This window comes from Rhinoraja longicauda, chromosome 2 (genome assembly GCF_053455715.1).
Source record: "Rhinoraja longicauda isolate Sanriku21f chromosome 2, sRhiLon1.1, whole genome shotgun sequence".
Classification (NCBI taxonomy): Eukaryota; Metazoa; Chordata; class Chondrichthyes; order Rajiformes; family Arhynchobatidae; genus Rhinoraja; species Rhinoraja longicauda.
The window spans coordinates 85,417,708-85,435,926 of NC_135954.1; positions in this window are offsets into that span (position 1 = coordinate 85,417,708).

An 18,219-nucleotide genomic window follows, 5' to 3' on the forward strand; every position below is an offset into this window, starting at 1 on the left:
GGACACCCAGATCTCGTTGAACTCCCCCTCCTCCTAACTTGACACCATTCAGATAATAATCTGCCTTTCTATTCTTACTTCCAAAGTGAATAACCTCACACTTACCTACATTAAACTGCATCTGCCATGTATCCGCCCACTCACACAACCTGTCCAAGTCACCCTGCAGCCTTATTGCATCTTCCTCACAATTCACACTACCCCCCAACTTAGTATCATCTGCAAATTTGCTAATGGTACTTTTAATCCCTTCGTCTAAGTCATTAATGTATATCGTAAATAGCTGGGGTCCCAGCACCGAACCTTGCGGTACCCCACTGGTCACTGCCTGCCATTCCGAAAGGGACCCATTTATCCCCACTCTTTGCTTTCTGTCTGTCAACCAATTTTCTATCCATGTCAGTACCCTACCCCCAATACCATGTGCCCTAATTTTGCCCACTAATCTCCTATGTGGGACCTTGTCGAAGGCTTTCTGAAAGTCGAGGTACACCACATCCACTGACTCTCCCTTGTCAATTTTCCTAGTTACATCCTCAAAAAATTCCAGTAGATTTGTCAAGCATGATTTCCCCTTCGTAAATCCATGCTGACTCGGAATGATCCCGTTACTGCTATCCAAATGCTCAGCAATTTCGTCTTTTATAATTGACTCCAGCATCTTCCCCACCACTGATGTCAGACTAACTGGTCTATAATTACCCGTTTTCTCTCTCCCTCCTTTCTTAAAAAGTGGGATAACATTTGCTATCCTCCAATCCACAGGAACTGATCCTGAATCTATAGAACATTGAAAAATGATCTCCAATGCTTCCACTATTTCTAGAGCCACCTCCTTAAGTACTCTGGGATGCAGACCATCAGGCCCTGGGGATTTATCAGCCTTCAGTCCCATCAGTCTACCCAAAACCATTTCCTGCCTAATGTGGATTTCCTTCAGTTCCTCCATCACCCTAGGTTCTCCGGCCCCTAGAACATTTGGGAGATTGTGTGTATCTTCCTCAGTGAAGACAGATCCAAAGTAACGGTTTAACTCGTCTGCCATTTCTTTGTTCCCCATAATAAATTCCCCTGCTTCTGTCTTCAAGGGACCCACATTTGCCTTGACTATTTTTTTCCTCTTCACGTACCTAAAAAAACTTTTGCTATCCTCCTTTATATTATTGGCTAGTTTACCCTCGTACCTCATCTTTTCTCCCCGTATTGCCTTTTTAGTTAACTTTTGTTGCTCTTTAAAAGAGTCCCAATCCTCTGTCTTCCCACTCTTCTTTGCTATGTTATACTTCCTCTCCTTAATTTTTATGCTGTCCCTGACTTCCCTCGTCAGCCACAGGTGTCTCTTACTCCCCTTAGAGTCTTTCCACCTCTTTGGAATAAATTGATCCTGCAACCTCTGCATTATTCCCAGGAATACCTGCCATTGCTGTTCTACCGTCTTCCCTGCTAGGGCCTCCTTCCAATCAATTTTGGCCAGCTCCTGCCTCATGCCTCTGTAATCCCCTTTGCTATACTGTAATACCGACACTTCCGATTTTCCCTTCTGCCTTTCCATTTGCAGAGTAAAACTTATCATGTTGTGATCACTGCCTCCTAATGGCTCTTTTACCTCTAGTCCCCTTATCAGATCAGGATCATTACACAACACTAAATCCAGAATTGCCTTCTCCCTGGTAGGCTCCAGTACAAGCTGTTCTAAGAATCCATCTCGAAGGCACTCTACAAATTCTCTTTCCTGGGGTCCATTTCCAACCTGATTTTCCCAGTCTACCTGCATGTTGAAATCTCCCATAACCACCGTAGCATTACATTTTTGACACGCCAATTTTATCTCCTGATTCAACTTGCACCCTATGTCGAGGCTACTGTTTGGGGGCCTATAGATAACTCCCATTAGGGTCTTTTTACCCTTACAATTTCTCATTTCTATCCATACTGATTCAACATCTCCTGATTCTATGTCACCCCTTGCAAGGGAATGAATATCATTCCTTACCATCAGAGCAACCCCACCCCCTCTGCCCACCTGTCTGTCTTTTCTATACGTTGTGTACCCCTGAATATTCAGTTCCCAGCCCTGGTCCTCTTGTAACCATGTCTCAGTGATCCCTACAACATCATACTTGCCCATGACTAACTGAGCCTCAAGCTCATCCACTTTATTTTTTATACTACGCGCATTTAAGTACAACACTTTAACTTCTGTATTTACCTCCTCTCTCACATCGTTCACAATTGGCCCTGCCCTTAATTTCTTTTCCGCTCTAGAACTTCTGTTCCCATTCTTCCGAGAGTCTTTTGCAATATCTCCTGTATTCCCTTTGACCTCATCTTCATATTCACAATTTGTTAACCCCTCCCCCCCACTACTTAGTTTAAAGCCACAGGTGTCACACTAGCAAACCTGCCTGCCAGAATGTTTGTCCCCCTGCTGTTAAGATGCAACCCGTCCCTTTTGTACAAGTCACCCCTAGCCCAGAAGAGATCCCAGTGGTCCAGAAATCTAAATCCCTGCTCTCTGCACCAGCCCCTCAGCCATAAATTCATACCCTCTATCTCTCTGTTCCTGGCCTCACCAGCACGAGGTACCGGTAGCAGTCCAGAGATAACCACCTTCGACGTCCTACTTCTCAGTGCTTTTCCCAACTCTCTAAACTCCCGCTGTAGCACCTCCTTCCTCTTCCGCCCGACGTCATTCGTGCCCACGTGCACAACGACTTCAGGTTGATCGCCTTCCCTCACTAGGATTTTCTGAAGCCGGTCTGTGATGTGTTGAACCCTGGCACCAGGGAGGCAACAGACCATCCTCAAGTCCCTCCTGCTGCCACAGAATCTTCTGTCCGTCCCTCGGACTATGGAGTCACCGACCACTACGGCTCTTCCAGACTTCGGTCTCCCCTGTCGAGTATCCTTGCCAACAGGTCCGCCACTCGGACTGGAAACGTCTTCTGCCCCGACAGTTCCCAAGAGGGTATACCTATTTGCAATAGGCACAGCCACTGGGGTCTCCTGTAGTCCACGTCCACTCCCCCCTGAGAGACCCTTATGCTCCACAGCGAAGCTCCCCTCGGCACCCAACCCCACTTCCACCTTCATAAACACGCGCCTCTTGAAGCTCAGCACCCCTTTCTCATACGGGTCATTCCCGGGGTGCATGAGCCTAGTAAGCTTAGACCGCACCTCCCCAATCTTCACCAAGTGTGGAAGGAGTTTTGCATCCCGGAGAAACGTGGGACAATTCCGTAGGAGAACCGATTTTACATTGGACACCCACGGTTCCACCTGTAGATGGACCCCCTCCACCCTGAGCCCCTTCTCCAACACTTGGGCCACATCCTCCCGGGACTTCAGTATCAACTGAACCTTCCCTCCTGCACTCTCGGAAGAGGCAATGACATCCCTCTTGAACAGATCATGCAAGCCCTTTGCAATTGCAGCCCTGCTCCACATGAACCCGGTTTGAACCGAGATCCCATAAATATCCCAGTCCAAGTCAACATGAGGCTCATCCACGAGTGGCCTCGAAGCCACCGTCGAAGCCGCCACTGCGTAGCTCTGAACCTTAGGCCGAGCCCCCGCCTTCATGACAGTGGCACACCCCAGCTCCAGGGACAGCAGCACCTCAGCTCAAAAGCGATCCTCAGAGACAGTCACAGTCTGAATAAGCAGCAGAAGCAGTTTCCTCCAGCCGAAGATAGGAAAGTCCCCAAGCTCACCTCCACAGTCCAGAGCAGCTTTTGGAAGGCTCTTCAAAGCCCTGACAGAAGCAAAAGATACCCTCTTCACGTTAAGCCCAGGCAACAGCACTGTGCAAAACGGTATTGGGGCAGAGAGTCGGTGCTATAATTATCAAAGACACCGAAATCATTCCTACCCACGATCTCCAGGCACTCTTGGCAATCCGCCAGCCACGGCTGCTCCCACCGCGGTGCAGAGGAACTCAGGAATTCCACACGAAATGGAGAAATCCTTAAACAAAGGAAAGTTTCCACAGTCCGACGTTCGGTCAAACTATGAAATCTCACTGCAACTGTTCCTCCTCCTTCGACAAGAACCTTGAAAGGTTGCTTCAAAACTTCTCAATCGCCGGAGCAGAGAGAAACACGACCTCCTTCTCTCTCTCTCTCTCCCCAAGTGCTGTGCGTCTGACGTCACCACGCAAGGCCTCTCCTCACTCGCACAAACAAGATGGACGCTGTTAGCGGAGCCGCCCGCCCGCAATCACCGCCCTCACTCCCCACTCTCCCCGCTCTCCCACACCCGGGCGACACGCCCGAGCAGGAGGGAGATGGTCGGACTGATGGTCCGCTCATCCGTCCCTTCAACCCACGGGCACGGCGTCCTCGAGTCCCCCATCCCGCCCGGGCACAGTACCGTTACCGCACCCAGGCCGCAGCGCAGCGGGCAGCTTCTCCTCCTCCTCCTTCAGTGGCCGCTGCCACCGATGGCGGCGTCGACGAGGGCCGCTGCCACCGACGGCCCGCTGCGACTTCAGACAGATGGCGCTTCTCTCCCCTCCCGACGCTCCCAGAACCGCCGCTGCCGACTCGAGTAGTCCGGAGCTCCCTCCACCTCGCTGCACGCTCGGTAAGTGCCTTTCGCCGCCAACGGCTCCACGGAGGGGAATGGACGTGGGGGCCGAGTGGGTGGAGGGAAGGGTGGGGGTAGGAGGGGGGTGAGGGTGGGTGGAGGAGAGAGTGGGGGAAAGGGGAAGGTGGGGAAAGGGGGGTGAGAGTGAGAGTAGGTGTGGAGAGAGTGAGTGGCGAAGGGGAGAGTGGGACTGGGGAGGGGGGGACAGCGGGGGTGTGGGGGTGGTTGGGGGAAGAGGGGGTGGGGGGAAGGGGAACAGTGGGGGTCAGGGAAGTGGGGAGACTGGGGGGAGAGGGGAGGGTGGGGGTAGGAGGGGGTGAGGGTGGGGGGAGGAGAGAGTGGGGGAAAGGGGGGGAGAGAGAATGGGCCGAGGGGGGGAGTGGGACTGGAGAGGGGGACAGCGGGGGGGTGGGGGTGGTTGGGGGAAGAGGGGGTGGGGGTGGGGGGAGGGGGAACAGTGGGGATCAGGGAAGCGGGGAGACTGGGGGGGAGCGGAGGGTGGGAGGAGCAGAGAGTGGGGGTGGGAGGGAGAATGGGACTGGGGAGGGGGTGGTGGAGGGGGGAAGAGAGAGTGGGGATGGGGTTGAAGGGGGACAGTGGGGGGAGGGAAAGGGGGAGAAGGGGACAGTGAGAGTGAAAGGGGAGGAGGGAGGGGGTGAGGGTGGAGGAGAGAGGGGGTGTGGGGGGAAGGGGGTAGTGGTGGGGGGGAAGAGAGTGGGGGTGGGGGAAGGGACAGTGGGGGTGGGGAAGCGGGGACAGTAGGGTGGGGGGAGGGCGACAGTGAGAATGGGGGTGGGGCAAGTGTGTGGAGGGGAGGGTGGGGGTGAAGGTGGGGAGGAGGGGTGGAGGAGAGAGGGGGATGGGGAGAGTGAGATTGGGGCTGGGGAGGAGAGAATGGGGGAGGGGAGGAGAGATTGGGGGGGTTGGAGGTTGGGAGGAGCGGGGGTGGGAGGGAGAGTGGGACTGGGGAGGGGGACAGTGGGGGAGGGGGTGGTGGTTGGGGGAAGAGAGGGGGTGGGGGAGGGGACCAGTGACGGTCAGGGAAGAGTGCGGGGAGGGGACAGTGAGTGAAAGGGGGAGGAGAGAGGGGTGTGGGGGGAAGGGGGGTGATGGTGGGGGGAAGGGTGGTGGTGGTGGGGGGAAGAGAGTGGGGGTGGCGGTGGAGCAAAGTGAGTGGGGGTGGGGGGCAAGGGGGACAGTAGGGGTGGGGAAGAGGGGAGAGTGGGGAAGAGGGGAGAGTGGCGGTGCGGGGGAGGGGGACAGTGAGAATGGGGGTGGGGCGAGTGGAGGAGAGGAGTGGGGGTGGGAGGGGAGTGGTAGAAAGGGGGGGTGGAAAGGAAAGGGGGTGGGGGAGAGTGGGGTTGGGGGAGGAGAGAATGAGGGGGTGGGGAGGAGAGAGTGGGGAAAGGGGGGTGGTGGGGAAAGGGGTGGGGGAGAGTACGTGTGGGGGTGGGAGGGAGAGTGGGACTGGGGATGTGGGCAGTGTGCGGGTGGGGAGGAGGGGTGGGGGGAAGGGGACAGCAGGGGAGGAGGGGTGGTGGTGGGGGGATGAGAGAATGGTGGTGGGGGGGAAGGGGGACAGTGGGGTTCAGGGACGAGGGGAGGGTGTGGGAGGTTGGGAGGAGCAGAGAATGGGGGTGGGAGGAAGAGTGGGACTGGGGAAGGGGACAGCGGGGGAGGGGATGGTGGTGATGGGGAAGAGAGAGTGGGGGAGGGAGGGAGGGAAAGGGGGGAAGGTGGGTGGTGGGGAAGGGGACAGTGAGGATGAAAGGAGGGGGAGGGTGGGGGAGGATAGAGGGGGTGTGGGGTGAAGGGGACTGGTGGTGGGGAGAAGAGAGTGGGGGGTAGTGAGGAATGGTCACTGTGGGGGTCAGGGGAGAGTCCGGGTGGGGAAGAGGGGAGAGGGGGTCTGGGGGGGAGGGGGACAGTGAGAATGCGGGTGGTGAGATTGGGTGGAGGGTAGGAGTGGGAGGGTGGTGAGGGTGGGGGGAGGAGAGAGTGGGGGAGGCGGGGTGGAGGAGAGAGGGGGTGGGGGAGAGTGAGTGGGGCTGGGGGAGGAGATAATGTGGGGGGTGGGGGGAGAGAGTGTGGGAAAGGGGGTGGGGGGCTGGGGATAGTGAGAGTGGGGCTGGGGAGGAGGGAATGGGGGTGGGGGTAGGGGAGAGTGGTGGAAAGGGGGGTGGTGCAGAATGGGGGGTGGAGGAGAGTGGGGGTGGGAGGAAGAGCGGGACTGGGGAGGAGGGTAGGGTGGGGTGGGGAGGAGGGAAGAGGGGATGTGGAGGGGACAGCAGGGGTGGGGGAGGAGGGGGTGGTAATGGGGGGGATGAGAGAGTGGGGGTCAGGGAAGATGGGAGAGTGGGGGGTAGGGAGGGAAGAGCAGAGAGTGGGGGTGGGAGGGAGAGTGGGACTGGGGAGGGGGACTTGGGGGTGGTGGTGGGTGGAAGAGAGAGTGGGGGTGGGAGGGAAGGGGGACAGTGAGGGTCAGGGAAGAGGGGAGAGTGGGGGGAAGGAAAGGGGGTAAGGTGGGTGGGGTGGAAGGGGACAGTGAGAGTGAAAGGTGGGGGAGGAGAGAGGGGGTGTGGGGGGAAGGGGGATGGTGTTGGGGGGAAGAGAGTGGGGGTAGGGGGGAAGGGGGACAGTGGGGGTCAGGGGATAGTGGGGGTGGGGGAGAGGGAAGGGGACAGTTAGAATGCAGGTGGGGCGAGTGGGTGGAGGGTAGGGGTGGGAGGGGTGAGGGTGGTGGGAGGAGAGAATGGGGGTGGCGGGGGTGGGTGAGAAGGGGTGGAGGAGAGAGGGTGTGGGGGAGAGTGAGTGGGGCTGGGGGAGAGTGAGAGTGGTGGAAAGGGGGGGTCGGGGAGAGTGAGAGTGGGGGAAAGGGGGGGTCGGGGAGAGTGAGAGTGGGGGAAAGGGGGGGTAGGGGAGAGTGAGAGTGGAGCTGTGGGAGGAGAGAATGAGGGGGTGGGGGAGGAGGGAGTAGTGGAAAGGGGTGGAGGAGAGTGAGAGTGGGGGTGGGAAGGAAAGTGGGACTGGGGAGAAGGGCAGTGTGGGGTGGGGAGGAGGGAAGAGTAGGGTGGAATGGAGGGGTGGGGGGAAGGGGACAGCAGGGGTGGGGGGGAGGAGCAGGTGGTGGTGGGTGGAGGAGAGAGTGGGTGTGGGGGAGAAGGGGGTAAGTGGGGGGCAGGGAAGAGGGGAGATTTGGGGGTAGGGAGGGGGGGATAAGGGGGATTGAGTAGGAGGTTGAGGGTGCTACAACAATATAGGAGAGGCTTTGGGTCCAAGGCTCCTCGGTCACACCCTCTCCCCTTCCCTGTACCGCCTTTAATTGCGCTCCCCCTCTGCTGGAGGAGCACGGCACCACAGTAATGGAGAAAGAAGATGGCCGCTGGCAATACAGTGTCAGTGGCTCCCTCTCCCCTTTCCCCTACCCCACCCCATTCCCCCCTCCTCCACGCCATTCCCCCCTCCTCACCCACCCCATCTCTCTCCACCCTCCCCCCCCCCCCCCATTGAGATTCATTTTATTTATTTTTAACAGACAATTTATTTTAAAGAAAAAACAGCATTATGGGCCCCCGGGCAAAGCAGTATACTGGGCCCCTACCGTTACTCTCCCCCACCCCCTTTCCCTACCAGCCCCCCCCCCCTGTCGTGCCGGCGAAAAGCACTTACCGAAAAGCACTTAGTGATGGACTTAGGGTGCTACATTGTTGCGAAAAGCACTTACAGATCGCTGTGAGAAGCACTTTGTGAACGAAAATGTTCCGAAAAAAGCACTTATTGAACCTACATTTTTAAAGTAGTATTTATTTATTGCAAGTCACTTAACATACACAGATCAGCATGGGGCCCCTATGCTCGTGGGCCCCTGGGCAAGTGCCCATCAGGCCCATGCGTTAAGACAGCCCTGGGTGGTGGTGGGGGGATGAGAGAGTGGCGGTCAGGGAAGATGGCAGAGTGGGGGGTTGGGAAGGGGGGGGGATAAGGGAGGTTGAGTAGGGGGTTGAGAGTGCTACACCAATACAGGAGAGGCTTTGGGACTAGGATTCCTCAGTCACACCCTCTCCCCTTCCCTGTACCGCCTTTAATTGCGCTCCCCCTCTGCAGTCTTGGCTCTTGTGATTTTCAAGAATTAGAATTTTTCACTCTTGGCATTTAAAACAGGGAGGGAAACATATCAAAACCTCACAATGCACATTGTACTAAGGTTGGCATCCTGAATGGTAGATCAGTGACTCAGAAAGTTATCTTTGCTCTCTCCAGGATGCTGCCTAACCTGCTGAATATTTCATAGTTTCTTATAACTTCCTGTGACTAATTGTGTGGTTCAGAGATTGGAGTTCAGAGATTTGTTATTGTCAATCAATGATTTGGATGAGAATGTAGGCATAATTAGTAAGTTTGCAGATGACACTAAAATGGATGGTATGGTAGATTGAGAAAGTGGTTATTAATAATTACAGCAATATCTTGATCGGTTTAGCAAAATGGACTGAGGAATTGTTATTGGAATTTAATGCAAATAAATGCAAGGTGTTTCATTTTGGGAAGTCAAATCATGGCTGGACTTTCACAGTGAAAGGCAAGGCCCTGGGGAGTGTTGTAGAGCAGAAGGATCTAGGAGTACAGGTACATAGTTCATTGAAAGTGGCACCACAGTTAGATAGGATGGTCAAGAAGGCTTTTGGTACATTGGCCTAAATCAGTCAGGGTATTGAGTATAAAGGTTACATTTGGAGTATTATTTTCAGTTTTGATCACCCTGCTATAGGAAAGATGTTGTTAAGTTGGAAATAGTGCAGAAGTGATTTATGAGGATATTGCCAGGATTTAGGGCCTGAGCTGTAGGGAGAGGTTGGGCAGACTAGTCCAGGCAGATGAGGTGTGATCTTATAGAGGTATATAAGAACATGAGGAGAATAGACAGGGTAAATGCACAGAGTCTTTTACCCAAAGTAGGGGAGTCAAGAACCAGGGGTCAGTGGTGAGTACCTACCGACGGTGGTCCGAGGAGGGACAAACCACAAACCGGCGACATGGTGTTGGGTGCCCAAGGCTCATCGATGCACCAGAATGGGAATGGACAGAAGAATATATTCAAATAGGAAGGGGATACGGGCAGTTAGGCAGAGCAGAGAGCCATAAGTGTAACTCCAGTGTTCTGAGTGTCTGATGCACCACAACTATGTGTATTATAGCAAAAAACAAAGTGTTGGAGGAACTCATCTTGCCAGGCAGCTTTTCTGGAGGGGGGAACGGACAGATGATGTTTCTTATCAGGGCCCTTCTGCAGTCTACAAAATGTCCCCAATCCAAAACATTATCTATTAATCTCTCCACCAGAGCAGACTGAGCCGTTGAGGTCCTCCAGAACTTTGGATTTTGCTACAGTTTCCAGCATCTCCAGTCACTTGTATCTCAATTCACATTACAGATTGTTAATCGGAGTCCGGGTTGGCGGAGCGGCCGATGGAGCCCACGGCTGGGGCCTGGGTCAGCATCATGGAGGCGTGAAGTGGGGCGTCGAAGGCAGTGAGGCCTCGCCGGTGGTGAAGCCTCGCGGGCCAGCACGCGGTCAATGAGAGCGTGGAGGACAACCGTGGTGGGGGGGGGGGGGGAGGGGAAGAACAATAGACAATGGGGAGGGTGGGAGAACAAATGACAATGGGGACCTGGCATGGGGGAACCACTGTGAGGGGGGGATGGGGGGAAAGAAAAGGAGGGGCCGGCGTGCTTTGTAACTTTGTCAGCACCGTAGGGCGCTGCTATTTGAATCCGTTGGGTGTGCAAGCAAAGAATTTCACTGTGCCTAGTCACGTGTGACAATAAAGTATTCCATCCCTATCCATTTCGTTTAGCTTAGCGTAGTTTATTGTCACATTTACCGAGGTACAGTGAAAAGCATTTTTGTTGCATGCTATAAGAAAATGTGGGCATCTACATCTTGCAGGTCAAACCTTTGCGTTTATTATGCCTGGAGAACAACGGCACACTAGACAATTCCTGCACGTTTGTTGGCAAAGCAGACACCCATTCCACTGCTACCACGCAGGTGATGCAAGGATCAGACCAGGTGTCACATTTCAAGTGAATGTAATTGATATCATAATGAAACTACTGGGTATTTCACAGAGATTTCATCATTTGCATCATGATCCATCAAGGAGACTGAATCTTCAGTCGAATAGGATTACTTAAATAATAATTTGTACCTCAAGGAATGATCCGGAAAACAGTCCAACAAAACAATTCCACGTGGCACCAGGTAATAGGCACACATGTCGATGATAATCAGATGGTGTCGACCCCAGAAACGTTACCCTATTCTGAGATGCTGCCTGCCCCGCTGAGTTATTCCAGCATTTTGCATCTATCAAGAGAGATAAGGAGGTATAGACATAGACAGACATAGACATAGAAAAAGGTGCAGGAGTAGGCCTTCGAGACAGCACCGCCATTCAATATGATCATCGTTGGTCATCCACAATCAATACCCTTTTCGTGTGTTTTCTCCCCATATCCCTTGAGGGCATGTAGGTGATGGACACTTGGAATCGGATAGGCGAGAATGATAGTCTGGATAACGGAGGAACGGGCAGAAACGCGGAGGGGGGGGGGGGGGGGAGGAAGACAACGTTTCGGGTCGGGACCCTTCTTCAATTCGTACATAAGAAGAAATGTATACAAAATAAATAAATACAAAAGATAGACACAAAATGCTGGAGTAACTCAGCGGGACAGGCAGCATCTCTGGAGAGAAGGAATGGGTGTCGTTTCGGGTCGAGACCCTTCTTCAGACTGGTTAGGTATAAGGAAACGAGAGATATAGACGATGACGAAGAGAGATATCAAGAACGATTAAAGGATATGAAAAAAATTAACGATGATAAAGGAAACAGGCCATTTGTTAGCTATTTGTTAGGTGAAAACGAGAAGCTTGTGCGACCTGGGTGGGGGAGGGATAGAGAGAGAAGCAATATATCAAAAATCGAGTACACTAGATTGCGACGAGGATCCTATTGCGCTCAATCGCCGCAGTTCACTATTATTTCCATCGAATCAATTTTCCTAGATTTATAACAATTGACTGATTAACCGGTTGTAAAATTAGATTTGACTCTATCAGGGAAAGACGGTCTAAACCCCTATTGCTGTCGAGCTCTATTTTGTCCAGCCAGCTTCTTACGCCCCCCCCCCCCCCCTCCAACCCCATAATACTTCCACCCGTCCCCATTTCCCTTTAATGAAACATGTCTAGGTCCACGCCGCTATTGCTCCCACGACACTGTCTGCTCCCAGGCAAGTGATTCCTTCAGCAGCCCTGAATACGCGAGAGTCAATCCTCAGACATTGCAATAAACGACTGCTCGGACTCTCATGACAGGCGCGACTCCCCTGTTCCCCTACCTCGTCCGGTCCAAGTGTTTACACCACCTGTGTCTACTGGAGCTGGTCCGAGAGACAGGAGCCCGCCCGCTACTCCGCAGCCTCCGCCGGGAATGTTAGGTTATCTTTTTTAAAGCTGATAAATAGGGCGAAGGGTGAAGCAGAAACTGACAAGCGAGAAGTGGAAATACCTGCTAGTTTTTGCCACACCTCTTCCCTTTACTTCTGGGATCAGGGGGTATGGAGAAAAGGCAGGTACGGGATACTGAGTTGGATGATCAGCCATGATCATATTGAATGGCGGTGCAGGCTGGAAGGGCCGAATGGCCTACTCCTGCACCTATTTTCTATGTTTCTATGTTTCTATGTTTCTCAGCTTTCTCCACTCTAATCATTTAGACTCCAGCAGGGTCCCTGCCCAAAAGATGGTCTCCCCATTCCCGCCACAGATGCTGCGATATGAATAGGAACGCAATAGGAACAGTCGCCACCTTAGTAATATCAATAACTGCGCATAGGTACGTGTGAACCCCGCAAATAAAGGTGTTTTAATTAAGGCGCAGGGAACTCCCAACGCGGATCAACTGTTGATCAACTATTGAAGTGCTCCAGGTCATGTTTAAATGCTACATTATTACACGTATAATAAGTGATTAGTAGTCAGTCAGAAAAGTGCATAACTCCAAGCTCGTCAGGAAGGCAGGATAGAAGTGAATACCTGAATTGGTTGATCAATTAAAGTAGAAGATTGGTAAATTGGCCATTTAAGTAATTTAGTGACTGATATAAGCAAGACTTGTACAAGGATAGAAAATTGGTTGACAGACAGAAAGCAAAGAGTGGGGATAAATGGGTCCCTTTCAGAATGACAGGCAGTAACTAATGGGGTACCGCAAGGCTCGGTGCTGGGACCGCAGCTATTTACAACATACATTAATGACGGATGAAGGGATTAAAAGTACCATTAGCAAATTTGCAGATGATACAAAGCTGGGTGGTAGTGTGAACTGTGAGGAAGATGCTATGAGGTTGCAGGGTGACTTGGGCAGGTTGTGTGAGTGGGTGGGTGCATGGCAGATGCAGTTTAATGTGGATAAGTGTGAGGTTATCCACTTTGGTGGTAAGAATAGGAAGAATTATCTGAATGGTGTCAAGTTAGGAACAGGGGACGTACAACTAGATCTGGGTGTCCTAGTGCATCAGTCACTGAAAGGAAGCATGCAGGTACAGCAGGCAGTGAAGAAAGCCAATGGAATGTTGGCCTTCATAACAAGAGGAGTTGAGTATAGGAGCAAAGAGGTCCTTCTGCAGTTGTACAGGGCCCTAGTGAGACCGCACCTGGAGTACTGTGTGCAGTTTTGGTCTCCAAATTTGAGGAAGGATATTCTTGCTATTGAGGGCGTGCAGCGTAGGTTTACTAGGTTAATTCCCGGAATGGCGGGACTATCATATGTTGAAAGACTGGAGCGACTAGGCTTATATACACTGGAATTTAGAAGGATGAGAGGAGATCTTATCGAAACGTATAAGATTATTAAGGGGTTGGACACGTTAGAGGCAGGAAACATGTTCCCAATGTTGGGGGAGTCCAGAACAAGGGGCTACAGTTTAAGAATAAGGGGTAGGCCATTTAGAACTGAGATGAGGAAGAACTTTTTCAGTCAGAGAGTTGTGAATCTGTGGAATTCTCTGCCTCAGAAGGCAGTGGAGGCAAATTCTCTGAATGCATTCAAGAGAGAGCTAGATAGAGCTCTTAAGGATAGCGGAATCAGGGGGTATGGGGAGAAGGCAGGAATGGGGTACTGATTGAGACTGATCAGCCATGATCACATTGAATGGCGGTGCTGGCTCGAAGGGCCGAATGGCCTCCTCCTGCACCTATTGTCTATTGTCTATTGATTATGGAGTAATCATTTGTTCCTGGGTAGTGCTAGTACCGCAGGGAATGAACAAAGATCATATTGAGAGGCCGGAGAAAATAGGCGGCGTGGAGAACTGAAGAACGACTGATCGGAGGGAAGGATCAATGAATGGAAGATATTGAAAGTGATTGTTATTTCGAAGTGGGGAGGGGCGGTGAGAGACACAAGAAACTGTAGATGTTTGAACCTTAAAAAAAACACCAAAAAAACGATCTGGAGGGACACATCAGGTCTGGCAGCATCTGTGGAGGGAAATGGAGAGCCAACCTTCCACAGGCTGTCAGGAAGAGGGTCAGAGTCTGGACTGTTCTTCAGACTGGTGGAGTAGAATGCAGCAAGCTGGTAAAGAGAGGTGAGGGGAAGGGCTGGAGCAAACACTAGCAATTGACAAGTGGAATCACTTGCCAGTATTTGCCACACACCTTCCCCTCACCTCTCTTTATCAGCTTTCTCCATTTTAATCCATTAGACTGAAAAAGGGTCCTGACCTGAAACTTCGTCTTTCAAGTAGATGGCGTGATTTTAATGTCCCCCTGATGCTGGAACGGTAGTTGATTCCATGAGGGTAAGCCAGAATGTATAAGGCAAGATGAACTCAATACCTGAAACTTGCATTGCACTTTGTTCGAACAATGTGGGAGGACAAAAACAGAGGGGTAAAATTTGAGTGAGACAGAGAACGAAGATGCCACATGTTTGCCTTACACAATGTGGCACATAGAACAACAGGAGCAGTGAACAGATTGTGCCAAACAAATAAAAACACACTGCTGGATGAACTCAGTGGATCAGGCAGTGTCTGTGGAGTGAATGGACAGTTGATGTTTTGGGTCAATAGACAATAGACAATAGACAATAGACAATAGGTGCAGGAGTAGGCCATTCAGCCCTTCGAGCCAGCACCGCCATTCAATGCGATATTCTTGCTATTGAGGGCATGCAGCGTAGGTTTACTAGGTTAATTCCCGGAATGGCGGGACTATCATATGTTGAAAGACTGGAGCGACTAGTCTTGTATACACTGGAATTTAGAAGGATGAGAGGAGATCTTATCGAAACGTATAAGATTGTTAAGGGGTTGGACACGTTAGAGGCAGGAAACATGTTCCCAATGTTGGGGGAGTCCAGAACAAGGGGCCACAGTTTAAGAATAAGGGGTAGGCCATTTAGAACGGAGATGAGGAAGAACTTTTTCAGTCAGAGAGTTGTGAATCTGTGGAATTCTCTGCCTCAGAAGGCAGTGGAGGCAAATTCTCTGAATGCATTAAAGAGAGACCAAATAACATATAACATATATATATAACAACTACAGCATGGAAACAGGCCTGTCCGGCCCTACCAGTCCACGCCGACCATTCTCCCTGACCTAGTCTCATCTACCTGCACTCAGACCATAACCCTCCAATCCCCTCCTATCCATATACCTATCCAATTTTCTCTTAAATAATAAAATCGAGCCAGCCTCCACCACTTCCACCGGAAGCCCATTCCATACAGCCACAACCCTCTGAGTAAAGAAGTTCCCCCTCATGTTACCCCTAAACCTTTGTCCCTCAATTCTGAAGCTATGTCCCCTTGTTGGAATCTTCCCCACTCTCAAAGGGAAAAGCCTACCCACGTCAACTCTGTCCGTCCCTCTCATAATTTTAAAAACCTCTATCAAGTCCCCCCTCAACCTTCTACGCTCCAAAGAATAAAGACCCAACCTGTTCAACCTCTCTCTGTAGCCTAAGTGCTGAAACCCAGGCAACATTCTAGTAAATCTCCTCTGTACCCTCTCCATTTTGTCGACATCCTTCCTATAATTTGGCGACCAGAACTGCACACCATACTCCAGATTCGGCCTCACCAATGCCCTGTACAATTTCAACATTACATCCCAACTTCTATACTCGATGCTCTGATTTATAAAGGCAAGCATACCAAACGCCTTCTTCACCACCCTATCCACATGAGATTCCACCTTCAGGGAACAATGCACAGTTATTCCCAGATCCCTCTGTTCCACTGCATTCCTCAATTCCCTACCATTTACCCTGTACGTCCTATTTTGATTTGTCCTACCAAAATGCAGCACCTCACACTTATCAGCATTAAACTCCATCTGCCATCTTTCAGCCCACCCTTCCAAAAGGCCCAAGTCTCTCTGTAGACTTTGAAAATCTACCTCACTATCAACTACTCCACCTATCTTAGTATCATCTGCATATTTACTAATCCAATTTGCCACACCATCATCCAGATCATTAATGTAAATGACAAACAACAGTGGACCCAACACAGATCCTTGGGGCACTCCACTAGACACTGGCCTCCAACCTGACATACAATTGTCAACCGTTACCCTCTGGTATCTCCCATTCAGCCATTGTTGAATCCATCTTGCAACCTCACTATTAATACCCAACGATTTAACCTTCTTAATCAACCTTCCATGTGGAACCTTGTGGAACCTGAAAATAGAGCTCTTCAGGATAGCGGAGTCAGAGGGGTATGGGGAGAAGGCAGGAACGGGGTAGTGATTGAGAATGATCAGCCATGATCACATTGAATGGCGGTGCTGGCTTGAAGGGCCGAATGGCCTCCTCCTGCGTCTATTGTCTATTGTCTATTGTCTATTGTCTACTGTCTAATCATTTGTTCCTGGGTAGTGCTAGTACTGCAGGGAATGAACAAAGCTCATATTGAGAGGCCGAGAAAATAGGTGGCGTGAAGAACTGAAGAACGACTGATCGGAGGGAAGGATCAATGAATGGGAATGGAAGATATCGAACGTGATTGTTATTTCAAAGTGGGGAGGGGCGGTGAGAGACACAAGAAACTGTAGATGTTTGAACCTTAAACAAAACAAAAAAAACGATCTGGAGGAACACATCAGGTCAGGCAGCATCTGTGGAGGGAAATGGAGAGCCAACCTTCCTCAGGCTGTCAGGAAGAGGGTCAGAGTCTGGACAGTTCTTCAGACTGGTGGAGTAGAATGCAGCAAGCTGGTAAAGAGAGGTGAGGGGAAGGGCTGGAGCAAACACTAGCAATTGACAAGTGGAATCACTTGCCAGTATTTGCCACACACCTTCCCCTCACCTCTCTTTATCAGCTTTCTCCATTTTAATCCATCAGACTGAAAAAGGGTCCTGACCTGAAACTTCGTCTTTCAAATAGATGGCGTGATTTTAATGTCCCCCTGATGCCGGAACGGTGGTTGATTCCATGAGGGTAATCCAGAATGTATAAGGCAAGATGAACTCGATTCCTAAAACTTGCATTGCACTTTGTTGGAACAATGTGGGAGGACAAAAACAGAGGGGTAAAATGTGAGTGAGACAGAGAACGAAGATGCCACATGTTTGCCTTACACAATAGACAATAGACAATCGACAATAGGTGCAGGAGTAGGCCATTCAGCCCTTCGAGCCAGCACCGCCATTCAATGCGATCATGGCTGATCACTCTCAATCAGTACCCCGTTCCTGCCTTCTCCCCATACCCCTCACTCCACTATCCTTAAGAGCTCTATCCAGCTCTCTCTTGAAAGCATCCAACGAATGCCTGTGGAAGGTTGGCTCTCCATTTCCCTCCACAGATGCTGCCAGACCTGATGTGTCCCTCCAGATCGTTTTTTTGGTGTTTTTTTTAAGGTTCAAACATCTACAGTTTCTTGTGTCTCTCACCGCCCCTCCCCACTTCGAAATAACAATCACTTTCAATATCTTCCATTCATTGATCCTTCCCTCCGATCAGTCGTTCTTCAGTTCTCCACGCCGCCTATTTTCTCCGGCCTCTCAATATGATCTTTGTTCATTCCCTGCGGTACTAGCACTACCCAGGAACAAATGATTACTCCATAATCAATAGACAATAGACAATAGGTGCAGGAGGAGGCCATTCGGCCCTTCGAGCCAGCACCGCCATTCAATGTGATCATGGCTGATCAGTCTCAATCAGTACCCCATTCCTGCCTTCTCCCCATACCCCCTGATTCCGCTATCCTTAAGAGCTCTATCTAGCTCTCTCTTGAATGCATTCAGAGAATTTGCCTCCACTGCCTTCTGAGGCAGAGAATTCCACAGATTCACAACTCTGACTGAAAAAGTTCTTCCTCATCTCCGTTCTAAATGGCCTACCCCTTATTCTTAAACTGTGGCCCCTTGTTCTGGACTCCCCCAACATTGGGAACATGTTATCTGCCTCTAATGTGTCCAATCCCCTAATTATCTTATATGTTTCAATAAGATCCCCCCTCATCCTTCTAAATTCCAGTGTATACAAGCCCAATCGCTCCAGCCTTTCAACATACGACAGTCCCGCCATTCCGGGAATTAACCTAGTG